General features: G+C 43.6%; 1 long non-coding RNA gene across 1 annotated transcript; it reads right to left on the bottom strand.

The window, feature by feature from the left end:
* Positions 1 to 13,131: 13,131 nt before the first annotated feature.
* Positions 13,132 to 15,499, bottom strand: LOC111957670 (uncharacterized). Its single transcript, XR_002876430.2, has 3 exons — positions 14,550 to 15,499; positions 13,842 to 13,977; positions 13,132 to 13,343 (listed from the first exon to the last, which is right to left on the bottom strand). It is a non-coding gene; the product is annotated as an uncharacterized lncRNA (long non-coding RNA).
* Positions 15,500 to 16,345: the final 846 nt, after the last annotated feature.

The raw sequence follows: 16,345 nt of genomic DNA, 5'->3' as shown, positions 1-16,345 counted from the left end.
ACAGGAAGTACCCGTGCTAAGGACTATTCAACGCTGGTCTGACCAAACGTAATTCACGTTTCAAGATTGTTTGATCTGAGAATAAACATTGATTGATACGGTGACTGAGTTTATCAAGAAGTTGTATAGGAGATGTTGTTACCCACGGCATCTCTAGCCACGTCCTCAGAGCATGTGGAGACCAGCTGACTGGAGTGTTTACGGGACATATTCAATCTCTCCCTATCCCAGTCTGCTGTCCCCACTTGCCTCAAGATGTCCACCATTGTTCCCATACCCAAGAACAAAGGTAATAGAAGCACTCACTTCTGTCATCTGTCATGAAGTGCTTTGAGAGACTAGTCAAGGATCATATCACCTCTACCTTACCTGACACCCTAGACCCACTTCAATTTGCTTACCGCCCCAATAGATCCGAATGACTATGCTATCGCCATCGCACCGCACACTGTCCTATCCCATCTGGACAAGAGGAATACCCGTGTAAGAATGCTGTTCATTGACTATAGCTATAACTTTAATAATGTTTACATATTTTGCATTACTCACCTCATATGTATATACTGTATTCTTTCTATTCTATTCTACTGTATTTAAGTCTATGCTGCTCCGACATTGCTCGTTCAAAAGTTTATATATTCTAATTCCATTCTTTTACTTTGGATGTGTGTGTATTGTGTGGTATTTTTGTGAAATTGTTAGATATTACTTGTTAGATATTTACTGCACTGTTGGAGCTAGAAACACAAGCATTTCGCTACACCCGCAATAACATCTACTAAACACGTGTATGTGACCAATACAATTTGATGTGATATGTTAATTTGACAGCCCCTCTTGGCAATACTTGACACGATAGCCCTTGTTCTCACTAAAATACAAGATGTATAGGCTTGTTTGACATGAGTTCTCTTCACTCCCTTTCCAATGAGTGATATTTTTTTCATTTTGATCTATTTGATTGCTTTGTGAATCCTGGTATCTTTCTCTCTCTCTATTCTCTTTCTTTCTTTTTGTATTTTCTCTCTCTCTCTCTCTCTCCCTCTCCCTTCTGGTTCCTGGTGCCTCTCCTCTGGTGCTGCTATACCCGGCCCTGGCTCTTCTAGATCTTTTCCTGTATATGTCGGAGCTGTGAAGGCAGGAAATGAAACCTTTTTTCTCCCACTACGTTCCCTTTATCAGGCCACGGCTTGGTTCTCAGACCCACCGCTTGCCTAATGAACTCATTTTTGCACACTGAGAATGCAATCTTATCGCCCACACACGTCCCCCTCTCCTCTCCTCTTCTGCTGTTGCCTCCTCAATCCTCCATACACAGGTCATATTACTGTTTCCAGAATGCCAAGAACTTCCCCCTATCTGCTTTTTCATTAAGGAGGAGGAGGGGGGGGGGAGAGAGAAGAGAGAGAGAGAGAAGAAGAGAGAGAGAGAGAGAGAGAGAGAGAGAGAGAGAGATGGGGATAGAGGGAAAGCGAGACGGGGATAGAGAAAGAGACAGGGATAGAGAGAGAGTGAGAGCAGGAGTGAGAGATGCCTTATGTGGGATTGGGCTTTATGACTTGAGGCAGTCTATGGCTCCAAAACAGTAGCTTGATTAAAGCCAGTCATTTCTCATTACTTTGGAGAGATTTGCATTCATATCTACAATGAACTACCTTTTCGTTCATTAATTATAGCCGGACCTGTTACCTGCACATATAACCTGGGGGTTGTAAGTACATCAATTAAATGATAACAGCAAAGCAAACAAAACATTGCAAGCATCTCATGATCAAAGTGTTCAGTCCCAAAATATTCTCAAAGTGTAATGTCAAATCATACATTCTTACAGTATGTGTATTTTTATATTGGAAGTTTCACGAAACAATCTGCAATAACCTCTGATCAAAACTCTTCCTTTTGATTGGGAGCTTGTTCAAATACTGGCACTGTAGTAAAGTAACTGTGCCAATACAATGCTGCTTGTTTGCCAGAGGTCTCAGCTCTTAAGTTTCTCAAGCAAAGAAAGGAAGAGGGAGGGATAGAGTAAGTTGATCATCTACATGTACAGTATGTGTTGAGAATGCTATAGGCTTTTTTACCCTTACTAGCATGGTCACTCTCTTCAGTGCCACCAGAACAGTCGTGAAGAAGGCACGGCAACGCCTCTTCTCCCTCAGGAGGCTGAAACTATTTGGCATGGCCCCTCAGATCCTCAGGAAATTTTACAGCTGCACCATTGAGAGCATCCTGACTGGGTGTGTCACCCCATCTGGTATGGCAACTGCACCGCCCGCAACCGGAAGGCCCTACAGAGCGTGGTGCAGACAGCCCAGCACATCACCTGGGCGAGCTCCCAGCCATCCAGGACGTACATGCCAGGCAGTGTCTGAGAAAGGCCACCTAGGACATGGACTGTTCTCCGTGCTCCCGTCCGGGGGGCGGTAACGGTGCTTCAAGGCTCAGACAAACAAACTTGGGGCCATAAGACTGTTAAATGGACAACTACTGCTCCTCTCCCACAGACTATCCACACTGACCCTATACCCATCCACAGGTCTCCACCCACTCAGACACAACCTACGTTGCTGCTAAAATGATAATTGATTAGATTTATTAGTCCGTTAAACTGCTCTCCGTTGAGTACATTTACATTTGAGTCATTTAGCAGACGTTCTTATTCAGAGCGACTTAAATGAGCAATTATGGTTAAGTGCCTTGCTCAAGAGCACATGAACAGATTTTACACCGAGTCAGCTCGGGGATTCAAACCAACAACCATTCAGTTACTGGCCCAACGCATTTAACCGTTAGGCTACCTGCAGATTATTTATTGCCATTAGTATTTACAGTGCCTTCAGAAAATATTCCTACTCCTTGACGTATTACACATTTTGTGGTGTATAAAAACATTATAATAATTCACCCATCTACACACAATACCTCATAATGACAAAGTGAAAACCTGTTTTTAGAAATTGTTGCACTATTATTGATAATGAAATACAGAAATATCTCATATACATAAGTATTCACACCCCTGAGTCCGTACTGTGTAGAAGCACCTTTGGCAGCGATTACAGCTGTGAGTCTTTCTGGGTAAGTCTCTAAGAGCTTTCCACACCTGGATTGTGCAACATTTTCCCATTATTCTTTTCAGAATTCTTGAAGCTCTGTCAAATTGGTTGTTGATCATTGCTAGACAACCATTTTCAGGTCTTGTCCTAGATTTTCAAGTAGTTTTAAGTCAAAACTTTAACTTACAGATAATTACAGATAATTGTATATGTGGGGTACCGAGATGAGGTAGTCATTAAAAATCATGTTAAACTATATTATTGCACACAGAGTGAGTACATGCAACTTATTATGTGACTTGTTAAACACATTTTTACTCCTGAACCTATTTAGGCTTGCCATAACAAAGGGGTTGAATACTTATTGATTCAAGACATTTCAGCTTTTCATTTTTTATACATTTTTTATACATTTGTAAAAATATATAAAACAAACACTTTGACATTATGGGGTAATACATGTTAAATTCAGGCTGTAACAATACAAAATGTGGAAAAAGTCAAGGGGTGTGAATACTTTCTGAAGGCACTGTATCCTGGTCCCGTGTGGCTCAGTTGGTAGAGCATGGCGCTTGCAACGCCAGGGTTGTGGGTTCATTCCCCACGGGGGGACCAGGATGAATATGTATGAACTTTCCAATTTGTAAGTCGCTCTGGATAAGAGCGTCTGCTAAATGACTGTAATGTAAATGTAAATGTAATCTATTTATTGTGCTACTGGTCACTATTACGCTTGTTTACATGTATATATTACTATTAGCAGTGGCGGTTCTAGCTTGTATGGCTCCCTGGGCGAACCCCCCCTTCAGCCCCCCCCATAAAGCACCATTCTGCACTGTCATTTTTATTCAGATATTTGGAACACAAATAAATAATCATAACATTTAAAACCATATAAATATACAAATATATATACAAAAATAACACTCATGCATATCAAAAAGAAGTAACAAAGACAAATAGAAACAAATTTGTGTTGATTTGGCACTCGAGCATCAATACATTACCCATTCCCCAACACTGTCAACCAAGAGTCAAGACTAAACCAATTCAACTTGGTGGTGTGCAGACTGGTTTTATATTATTCTTAACCATTTCTCACAAACCAGAAAAAAATGCAACAATATGTCTGAAAAACTATATATTCACAGTATTATGAATGAATTGTGGTTAATTTGGTAGCATTTCGTAGTGTGACTGATTTTACTAATTGCATTAGTACTGTACAAAGTTAGAGGTGCACTATTTGATATATTCCCCCAGTCCCCCTACCTCGGGCTTCCAGTGGGGAGACCTGAGGTCAACCTACCCCAGCCCCCCCCCCCTCCCCATCTCGTACTTCTGAGTGGGAGACCTTCCCAGGCAGTAGCCTGCCTAGCTCACAAATTAGAATCAGGGCGCTCACTCCGACAAGGTTAATTGACCCACAGTCCCACACGGTGACATGATATCATTGACGTGACGTGCAAATGAGAGACAGAAAACCAAATGAATTAGCAAAACGATACTCAAGGTGTCATTTTGCTTATTCATGATCAAATCTGAAGCTGGTTTTGTTTATGTTACAGCTCACTCAGGTGTCAACCTGAGTACATAACATAGTAAATGAAAATCTGGGACACTCAAATTAGTATGATATGTTGTGTTTGGTATGGTATGTATTAATTTGGAGATGTCCATCATCGATATAGTATCATGTGTTACAAATTGCAATTCATATGGTATGTTCTTTATCACAATTTGTATGATATGTTATGAATTGCAATTGTTGTGGCTAACGTTAGCTAGGTGGCTAATGCTAATGTTAGCTGGGTGGCTAACGTTAGCTAGGCTTGGGGTTAGGGGTTAGGGTTAAGGTTAGGAGTTAGGTTAAAGGATTAAGGTTCGGGTAAGGGTTAGCTAACATGCTAAGTAGTTGCAAAGTAGGTAAAAAGTAGTAAGTAGTTGCAAAGTTGCTAATTAGATAAAATGCTAAAGTTGTCCATGATGAGATGTGAACACGCAACCCTGACCAATCATCCTCCCTTCTGTCTTATGTAACCATACCAAAAGTAACATATCATACTAATTTGAGTGTTCCTGATTTTCATTTACTATGTTTTGTCTAGTCTATGAGACCAGGCTGCAGCTGTATAGGGTGAACCGGTGAAGTTTCCCCGGGACACTGATTTGGGGTCAGTTTTGCATATTCCAAAGTGATGGTTAAGGTTAGAATCAGGGTAGGGGAAGCTGATCCAAGATTTGTATCTATGGGAAATTTCACCCCGGAGCGTGTCTCTCAGAGGTTGGTTCATTGCTATAGGCCGACCTGCTATGCAGCTGTGGACCAGCTTCCTGTCCACTCTCACTGCCCTGGCTAAGGGGTAATGAAGATGCATATATGCTCTCAGAATAGGGCCATTGTCTTCCATTACGCAAACAGAGACAAGCCTGCATTCAAACCTAGTGAAATTCCCACCTTCTTAATTTGGCCCCAATTGTCTGCATGGACAGAGCCCTCCCTCTCAGGGTACAGCAGTAGAACACCACCTTCACACCTTGACTGACAGGGAGGTGGTGAGGTGTATCCTGGGAGCTATGGAGCTCCGCTACAATTGGTTGGTCCAGTCAGGACAGACAGCGATGGCGCAGGTGCTCCAGCGTGAAACATAGGAACAAGATGGACGCCCGCCACTCCCCTCCCAGGGCCTCCGCCTCTGTAGAAGATAAATATTGTCTTAGATTAGCAATTAATTAGTTAACCCATTTTTTGGCAAGTCTTGGTAATGAAACTTTTGTGTACGGTTACTGGTTCCATAAAAACTGCAGGAGTGTATGTAATATGTACTGTATGTATGTTGTATGACCAATAATGATCAGTATGGTCCTACTGTTTTCTAGTTTGGCCTCTTACCTTTCCCCTACCACCATGCCTCTCACCCAGCAGTGTGTGTTGACTGCTCCGCTCAGTGCTCGCTCTGTGCAGCTGAACACAGGCAGCCCCTGCAGCAGACAGGCCCCTGCGCTCGTGAGGCTGCAGCCCCCCCTGGTGGCCCGGTGAGAGGGTTTCTAACTCTGTACCCCCCAAACAACACATCGTGCCCAATCTGGGAGGTGTCACAGCACTGGAACAGGTAGATCTACATTAGCCTGGTCCCAGATCTGTTTGTGCTGTTTTGCCAACTCCTATGATCATTGCCATGCTTTGTATATGCAGCAGAGACATATCTAGTATCAGGCTAGAACTTCATGTGGAAACTGGATGAGGACAATCACAGTAGTTCCATAGACTGTCATAGGCTGGTAGATCAATGATCAATGTGTAGGTCAAAGCCATACATTACAGACTAAAGCAGGTCCAATTATTTACCTGGAGAAGTGATCCGAGCGGCATAAGGAAGGAGGAGGGGAGAGCCAATGGGAGCGACTAGAACCACCCTCCATCACCATCATCTTCCTCAGAGAGTAGTCACTGTCCTGTAAATGGTGCTCATTAGCCTACTTAAAGTTGGTTTGATATCCTATTTGGTAACTTCTGTGTACCTGAACTTGTGGTTAAGCTAATGTTGGGGTGATATGTCTGTTTAAATGGTTTATTTAGTGTATGAATGCTGTGTATACAAAGTAGCCTGTATTGGATTGATATTACCGTCTGAATGCTCCATCAGATCGGTGGTGATACTGTGAGTGGCAGAGACTCTGCTGTGTAGCCAGAGTGAGGCGCTCTCCACAATGTGCAGTATGCTGCAGCGAATCCCTACATACTGGAGAGCTCTGCAGAATCCTCTGCTCACCCCCTGGGCCAAAATAGGATATCATTACTGATTCAAAGCCAATGAGCCATTGAATGGTGTTTTTAGGATATTTACTTCCTCATTGAATACTCCTTGAGCTTTATAGAAATATCGACCTGAATTGTATACTGCATAATACAGCCATTCTGGCCAGGTCCCAGATCTGTTTGTGCTGTCTTGCTAACTCCTGTGGTCATTGTCAGCCAAATGTTGGATCTGGGAGCAGATCTGGGAGCAGCCATTCCTCTCACCTGGTTGAAGTCTATCTCATGGCGTGAGAACAGGTGTGTGTCGTTTGAATCTCAGAGTGTGTCAAGACCCAGCACCCCAATAGCTCGTCCCTGCTCTCTGGGGTCCAATATGGGAATGGCGATAAACGAGCCATAACACTGTGAAGAGGTTTGAGACTTGTTGAAAATGTAGACCCCTCCGTGAACGCCCGCTCTGGGCACGTGTACTGGACTACAGCGCTCTATGGCTGAGAAACTACAGCAGGGAGCAACAGTAAAAGAGATAGTCAGAAATCCTATAATGAGAGAGAGAGAGAGATGATAGCTACAATTTTATTTGATTTGATTTATTTCACCTTTATATAACCAGGTAGGCTAGTTGAGAACAAGTTCTCATTTACAACTGCGACCTGGCCAAGATAAAGCACAGCAGTTCGACACATACAACAACACAGAGTTACTCATGGAATAAACAAACATACAGTCAATAATACAGTAGAAAAGAAAAAAAAAATCTATATACAGTGAGTGCAAATGAGGTAAGATAAGGGAGGTAAGGCAATAAATAGGCCATGGTGGCAAAGTAATTACAATATAGCAATTAGACACTGGAATGGTAGATGTGCAGAAGATGAATGTGCTAGTAACGGGTAACAGGGTTCTGAAAGAATTTCCTGTGCTCCCAAAAACCATAAGAGATGAAATGGCATTAGCGAGTGAGTGAGTGAGGGCATAGCGGGGCTACAGGGTTAGAGGGGATTGTTTAAAGGCTAAAAAGACTTAAACCAACAAATAACACAGACGCAAGCTGCAGCTGACACGTTGCTATGGGTAAGACGGTTACACTAAAGGCTAGATTGACTGATTGACTGATTGTGTGATTGATTGGTTGACTGATGCGTCGTTGACACGGGCAGCACTATCTCCAGACACTGACCTGACAGGGGCCTGGTGTGGCTGGGGCATCTTGTTGAGAACCAGCCAGGCATCATCACGCTGCCTAGAGCCCTCTTCCTCTTCCTCCAGCAGGGCTACAGAGACACTCAACAGCTTCCCCTCCGCATTCGCCTCTGCATCCTGCCACACACAGACACGCGCGGCTTCAAATCACATTTCTTTTATAAAGCCATTTTTATATCAGCAGTTGTCACAAAATGCTTTACAGTAACAAAGGGATTTACGGTGATCAGCTGGACAAACTACACAAACTGTCTTCAACAAATCCACATTCACCATAAGAGTCAGAAGAAGAAATTATGCAATATAGAACCAAAACGGGTTCAGCGCCATGCTTATGACCAAGAGGATAAACAAGGCTCTATCTAGAACCACAACTTATTTTCCAGAAGTGTACCCATTATACAATATCATTCTATAGTATCTATCTCAGACTGTTGACTATTGTTTTATGCGTCTGTATGTCACTGGCCAGCCATTAGGTTGAAGTGAATCTACAGTAATGTTGTCATGTCTGAAATGTTCTACACGTGTCAGACTCACTCTGAGCACGGCGCTAAACACGTCCCCGTAAACAGGCTCCATCTGGGCTGAACCTCTCCAGGCAGCCAGGCCTGGTAGCCCCTCTACCCCGTCCTTGCCCCCTCGCAGGTCCACCAGGAAAGCCCTCAGTAAGGCTGGAATTGTCCCAGAGAGAGGACAGAGCAGCTGGAGAGAGGTGGCTCACCATTCTGCCAGGTATGAACAGAGCAGGGGGTTGGGGGCATAAGAGAGAGTGTGTGGTCAAGGTTGTATGAAATGGACAGATAAAGTATTCACAGCACTCACAGGTGGTGGACTTAATCATCACCCATAGCACAGCAGCTACTTCAAGAGAGACTAGGTTTGGGGTAAAGCTGGGTGAAATTACATCATTACAACTAGATCACTGGTAGTTCTCCTTGTAATGTGCTTGTAATTATGTCATTTCAGGCAGTTTTGCTTGCTGGGGACTACTATGTTGGTTAACCTCCACAGCCAAGTCCCCGTGACCTCTGACCTCTCTGTAAGGCCCCTTCCTCTGCTCCATCCTTGTACAGACTTGGCTCTCTCTCCACCTCCTCTTTGTCCACAGCTCCTCTAAACTCGCTGTCCCAGGAGAAGAAAAGAGACAACACCTCCTTTGACCTCCTGTCATCTTTCTGCTGGCTACACTAAAGACAACACAGTAAACTCCATTATTTTAATTCTACACAGCCCATAAGGCTGTGTAGAATTAACGGTACACAGTTGGGCACAGTTTGTGTATTTCACCACTGCTTGCTAAGTTGGAGTCCACAGGATAGAAGTAGAAGGCCGGGAAAAGCCCCTCAGACCACGGCTATTGTACAGTATAGCACAGTAGACTAGTCATTCCATTTATATGGGCCACAGACAACTCCTTCACCGTCTCCTCTCGTCTCTCTTAAATCTCTTATCACCTGCTGCAGCCGGCACAGTGTCTCACTCTCTTTCTCTCTGTAGCCAGCTTTGATGTGTCCAGCCAGGCTGTCCACCATAGAGCCACTGGATGCTCTGCCCAGGAAGCTGAGCACAAGCTGCAGGAACTGCCCTTGGCTCACCGCTTCACTTTCATAGGCACACATTGTCCAGCATGACCCAGGATTCTCTGCTTCTCTGGGGACTAGATGGAGAACAAACAAACGACGGCTAGGATCATGATTTCAGAGATTTTTGTTCCTCGAACTGAATCAAAAATCTCCATTGTATTCTTATGCTCTGTGTCTTGCCAAGCGTTCATCTCAAAGAGAAGAGAAGCCCACACAGTGGTCTCATATCACTTTTTTTATTCAAGCTTACGTGTCAGCCTCTTGCTCTGACTAAAGTGATACGAACAAGAGCAATGGCAGGGTTTTTCTTTCCTCAAAGTTATCACATTATGTGTTAGTTCCTTTTCAAATGTCTATATAGATATATCGGCAGTGTATCAAATACTTGTTCTCCCCACTGTATGAACCTCAACCAAGGAATTGAACACAATCACCTTCAGGTAGGGGACCAGACTCCATGACAACACATAGCCCCTCTATGTCCAGCTCTGGGGTGTCTGACCCTGACCCCTTCATGACCTCTTCTATGTTCCCTCGTTCCTCTGGAGGTTCTGGGCTGTGTACGGCAATTTGGTGCTCCACTCAAGGCTCTCTGTGGGGTAACCCTGTTCCCCTCTCCCCTCCTTTCTTCTCCACCCTTTATCTCAAGGCATGGAGGCTGCATGTCCCCCTGTCCTGCTTCACATGGCATACAGGTCTTCTCTGTCTCCATGGCTACAGGGCTTCAAAGGAGACCAAAGGTAATATGGTCATCTTCTTGTAACGGCCCTTGTGGTTGTTGTTATTGTTGTTGTTGTTGACTACTGATTCGCCAATGAGTCCTGGCTTGTTTTCCTGGCTTGAATTTAATTACTCAAGCTGAATAATGGTAACAATGACATGTCTATGTTCTCTCTGTCAGTAAACATACGCCTTTACATTTGAAGGCAGTAAGTCAGTAATACTCCAACTTGTCCACTAGATGGACTAGAGATACACGGACATATTGGGATGATGTCATTCCGTCGTAGTATATAATGTGAGTTTTGTAGACATTCAGAACCATTAACTCTTGATTGTTTAGCTTCAGGCCTTATGTGAACATAATTGTGCGTGTGTGTGTGTGTGTGTGTGTGTGTGTGTGTGTGTGTGTGTGTGTGTGTGTGTGTGTGTGTGTGTGTGTGTGTGTGTGTGTGTGTGTGTGTGTGTGTGTGTGTGTGTGTGTGTGTGTGTGTGTGTGTGTGTGTGTGTTAGTTGTGTGTGTGTGTTTACTCACAGTGGTTAGGATCATGCATGGACTCCTGTCTGCTCTCATGATAGAAACTCAGCAGAAGGACCAACACTCTGTAGGTCCAGACACCCAGTCTAAACCAACAAATAGATACTTTCATCAGATCTCAAAGCACATGGATTTTATTATGTTAAATGACATCCTCAGTCAGCCTGATGTGATTCTCTGCAATCATTTCCCCACAAGCTACAATCCATTATGCAGTAGTAAGATGTGACAAGCTAATGGGAAATGATGTTCTATACACAAAGTTAATCAATGGTATTTACTGCAGTGTGTTAATGGAGGTGGTTAGACATGGTTCAGTCAGTCACCTTAGCATAGTCACAGTGGGAAGAGGCCTGAGAGATTGTATCTGTGCAGTGCCTCAAATTGTCTGCACAGCCGTGTTCCCGACTACACAGGGAGAGATGTTCCAGAAACAGCTGGAACTGCTCCTCAGAGAGCCCCGAGACAAACTGACACACATACTGGGACACAGACAGACAAACTGACAAACAGATAGACAGACAGACAGATTAAAATAACAGAAGAGAAATACTGAGCACTGATCGCCTATACAAATCACGAACGAATATATTAAAAAATATATATATACATTTTTCACATGGACAAATTGGTCTTGCTGTAGTGAGTCAGGTGTGCCAGCATCATCGGTGTTCAAGTCAGAGGCCAACTGATCATCTGAAAAATAATCCCTCTTAAATACAGATGTAGGATCTTAATTTGATCACTCATTTGTTGTTGAGAATGTTCCTGTATTGCAGGAAACGCAGATGAGCTTCGTTATTTACATGAATTTACTGAAAACCTTCACTAACACACAGTTATATTAACAGTATTGCACTTTTCATGAAATCTAATTTTAGCCAGCTAATAGCCTAACCACCACTCAAACAACATTATGGACTAAATGTTCAAATCCTGTTGCTGCAGGATTATTTTGCTGTGACAGTAGTTTTCAAAGTAGCCCTTTCCTGCAGTCGATGACCAAAAGCGCCCTCTTTGGCCTCATGGGTGGAACGTTATTAATATTTTTCATAATTTCATCATAAATAAAGATTACGATGAAAATCCAGTGTTTCTATGTAAAAACAATTTTGTTATATTTCAGTCTTCTGTGATGCATATAAAGTGTAATATTGGGATGCAAATTCAAAATTGAATAAATACCAACTCTATATCTGACATGGTACAGGTGTCTTCTTTTTTTTAAGCCCTTAACCATGTGTGTGAGGTGTAGACTTTTGTTTCTAAGTAGATTTGTTTTAGACTACCAAGAATCACTCTGCATGGCCCTGATTTAGCCCACTGCAGTAAAATATTAGATCCTACACCTGTACACTGGTTCTAATGCCTGAGAATCTTCTAAACGCATCATAACCGGAACATACCTAAACTTCTGGAATTAAGGACCTCCTTGAAGCTGAGTAGAGCATTCTGCACCTGCAACATATCAAAGTGTTAGTTGTCTCAGAGACGTCAAGTACACTCTTTCCACAGAGGGTTCTACATGGAACCCAAAATGGTTCTACCTGGAACCAAAAAGGGTTTTACCTGGAACCAAAAACGGTTATCCTATGGGGACAGCCGAAGAACCCTTTTTTCTAAGAGTGTATATGGATAGCGAATAGTTTTCTTTTTGAAAATGCAATTGCAAGTTTGAACAATCAATAAAGTGAGTGGGTGGTCAGCAAAAACAGTGAGCATAGTCTACTCCAGTTGCTTGTAGTGCTTACAGGAGTGGTCTCTGAGAGATTTACCTGAGGCTGGCTAGTGCTCAATATTCAGGATGAAAAGTACTGAAGGCCCCCCCCCCCCCCCAAATATAAATTACACAGATTTACTTCTATTTTTCGTATCTGTCTGATGTTCGTTGAGCGAATTGGATTAAAACACAGAACAAGATTGCTTGTGTCCTCTGTTCCATTCTGTACAGTACATCTCTGAGTTCCGCCCTGCTCTCAGAGCAGCTTTAATTAAAAGCTGGGTTCTCTGTAGTCTTATTGTCTGTCTTGACGTTAAACCCCCAAAGCTTTTATCCCCAGCATTAATCCTAATCCTTACTCTCTCCAATCCACTAATCCACACGGAGGTAGATAGACACTAGCTCAGATCAACACTGAGGTGCAATGTACAAATCTGTACTGTAATGGTCTGATATACACAATGAATAGGGCCAGGAAGTTTTCCTGACTACTCTGGACCCTATATGGTCAGGGAAAACTTGTGGACCTCATCATACAACGCCCTACCTTGTATTCCTCATATGCCAACCCCTCCTCTCTTTATAAGTGTGGTCTGTTCCTACCAGGTGCAGAGAGAGTGTGTGGTCGGCTTGGAGCCTCCAGTCAGTGAAGTGTAGTGCCAGACACTCCCTCCGTCTCTCCACGGTACGCCTCTGGATCTCCTCTCCCCTCTGCAGCTCCACCCTGCACTGCCTCATCTGCCTCTTCAGCTCAGACAAGCTGGGACAACATAGGAAAAATGGGAATGTTTAACCAGGGCGTTAAATAAGGACGTTTGTAGGGGTTCTCCAAAATGGTATGTTTTTCCCTGGACATTGAACAGATATCCATTAAATTCCCACAATATTGCTTGGTAGCAATTTATTTAGATGGTCCATCTGTAGATGCTCTACAGACGATCAGTAACATTTCAACTAACTATCTATTAACCCTTAACCCTAACCTTAACCCTTATCCTAACCCTAAACCTAACCTTAACCCTTACCCTTATTCTAAACCTAACCCTAACTGTAACCTTAGCAAGCAGTTGCTTATCAACAGATAGTTTGTTGATAGTGTGACTATCTGGACTATCCAAATAAAGTGTGACCTATTGCTCTGCTGCAAGGTGATATAACTCTAGTAGAACACAGTGGAAGAACCAGTCACTTTACATCTCAATGTTGTCTTTAAAAGTACTCAGCGCTGGTGGGTTACACAGCAATTGCATATACATACTGTATTTTTTTTTGTTGGGGGGAGGGTTCTTGTTGACAGAATACAGTAGATCACAGCCTCCATCATGGTCTTTAGAGTGCTTCCTGATGAAAATGCTGTACAATCGTCCGTCTTCAATTCTCGATTCTCCCTGTTGCTGTGTGTGAGAGAGAGCGTAGCCAAATGAGGGGTACTGTGTATGTTTATCAGTTGAATAACAGTGGGCCAGATTATTTAAGACGTGAGATAAATAAGGTACTACAGGACTTCTGGTGGGGTGAGAGCAGCCTTATGGGCTGTGACAATCAATGATCCAAGGAATGAGCATAGAGGCACACGGAGGCCAAGATACACTATATGTTCCACCATCAACAATCTCCACCAGGATATTGCTATTCTATTGAATACAAATACCAATTTAAAGAAACAATCACGGTATGAGAATTAGGTGCATGAGTAGATTGTCACCTTCGGTTCTTATTATGATAGAGTAGCATCCTAACCAAGCCTGCACTGACGGAAGGGGAGCAATACGGTTGGGGGGGAGATGCCATCAATCATTCTGTCTCTACTCCATATGCAATCATCTCTCCCTCCCCCCCCTCTTCTCTCTTCCTCGTCTTCACTTTGGTATTGCACCCCATCTGTGATTTCCTCTCTATCACCCTCTCTATCTCGCTCCCTCTCTCGCTCAGAGGTGATGAGTATATCCCACTGGCTGCCTGGTACCTGTAGCAGTTGCAGGTTGAGCTCCAGCCCCCAGGCGGTACCGAGCTGCCTCTGCCTCTTCTCGGTCAGAAAGGAGGGGGATGGAATTGAGAGGTGGATGATGAGAGGGGGAGGAGGAGGACCTTATCGAGCATGGCCCTAATAAAGCAGGGGAATGAATGGAGATGAACCCTCTTCATCCTCACCCCTGCTTCTTTCCCCTTCTTCTCCCTCAGTCTCTCCCTTCCGCTCTGCCTCTGGAGCTGCACCACACGTGGGACCAGAGATGGTAAGACCTTCTCCAGCAGGTAAATCCTGCAAAGACAGCACACGTTCATGAATAATACATGGTGAACTCCATGGATGTCTAGGTTAGAGGCTTCTAAACAGCTTCTACCCCCAAGCCATAAGACCCCTGAACACCTAATCAAATGGCTACCCAGATGGCTACACAAATGGCTACCCACCACTCTTTTACACCGCTGCCACTCTCTGTTCTTATCGTCTATGCATAGTCACTTTAATAACTCTACCTACATGTACATATTACCAGTGCCCCCGCACATTGACTCGGTACCGGTACCCCCCTGTCTTGCTATTGTTATTTTACTGCTGCTCTTTAATTACTTGTTACTTTTATTTCTTAGTCTTATCCGTATTTTTTTTAACTGCATTGTTGGTTAGGGGCTCATAAGTAAGCATTTCACTGTATGGTCTACACCTGTTGTATTCGGCGCATGTGACTAATACAATTTGATTTGAATTCGAGCTGATTGTTCTCAGTCCTGACTTGAGCCAGCACTGGATAAGAGGGTCAGTGAAGGCTCACGCCCCTTGGGTCAGCTGAGCTTTGCGGACACACTCCCTGTGGGAGTCCAGTCTGCGCCCCCAGCTCTGACCCTCGGCTGGTGATCTGTCTCTCCAGAGTGCTCTCCCACCCTCTCTGTCCCCCTGAGATCCTTCCATTTTCATCCCCCATTTCCCTGCTCAGATGGAGAGAGGATAGATGGTCTGCTGTAAAATGTAAAAAATTAGGAGAAAACTGGGGCAACGGATCTGATTGGTGGGTATCTTTGGCAGAAAGGGGAGTGGAGCTTGTAGGCTATTTTGCACTCAAATTCATTTTCTTTCAGAAAGAAGGTATTTAAGATAAGTTTTTCAATTTTAGAGGTTGTTGCTGATATGTATGTGCAATACAATATTTATATTCAACAAAAAAACATAAAATGATGCCAAAATTGTGCAGAAAATGCTTGAATAACCAAGAGTAATTGATGCATAATAAACTACCCTAAGAAATATGATTAATTTATGGAAAATACACAAATAACCCCCTGACCCCCTGATATTTTCCCTTTGGCTTCTGCATCAGACTCCTTGTTTACCTTATCTCGTTCTCCTTGTGTGAAATGGATTGACAACATTCCAATCCTCACCTTTCTCTCCCCTTGAGTACAATTCCAAAAGGATGGTGGCAATGCAAGCAGTCAATAAACAACCCTATGGAAATTAATCTCTGCACCTCAAATCTCGATCTACCCCTGTAGCCAACAACACCCTCCCCAGTGTGTGTAGGGGTGGCGTCTGCTTGTTGCTAGGCACAGGTCTCTGTTTGATGGTCACTAAGGGAAGGAAAAAGATCACTTGTTGTAAATGAGAGGAGGCAAATGGAGGGAGGGAGGGGTCACAGCCACTGAAACATGACCTCATCGCTCAGCTCAGCTGCACTGCAGAGCAGTGTGTGGTTCATATGATAGATTGCCTCCCTTTTATTTTGACACTTAATTGGGAGGCCTTTTCACAATAGGGGAGAGAGG

This window comes from Salvelinus sp. IW2-2015, linkage group LG4p (genome assembly GCF_002910315.2).
Source record: "Salvelinus sp. IW2-2015 linkage group LG4p, ASM291031v2, whole genome shotgun sequence".
In the NCBI taxonomy this organism is placed as follows: Eukaryota; Metazoa; Chordata; class Actinopteri; order Salmoniformes; family Salmonidae; genus Salvelinus; species Salvelinus sp. IW2-2015.
Note: the sequence above shows the minus strand (reverse complement) of the source record. Positions and strands in the feature narration are given on the sequence as shown.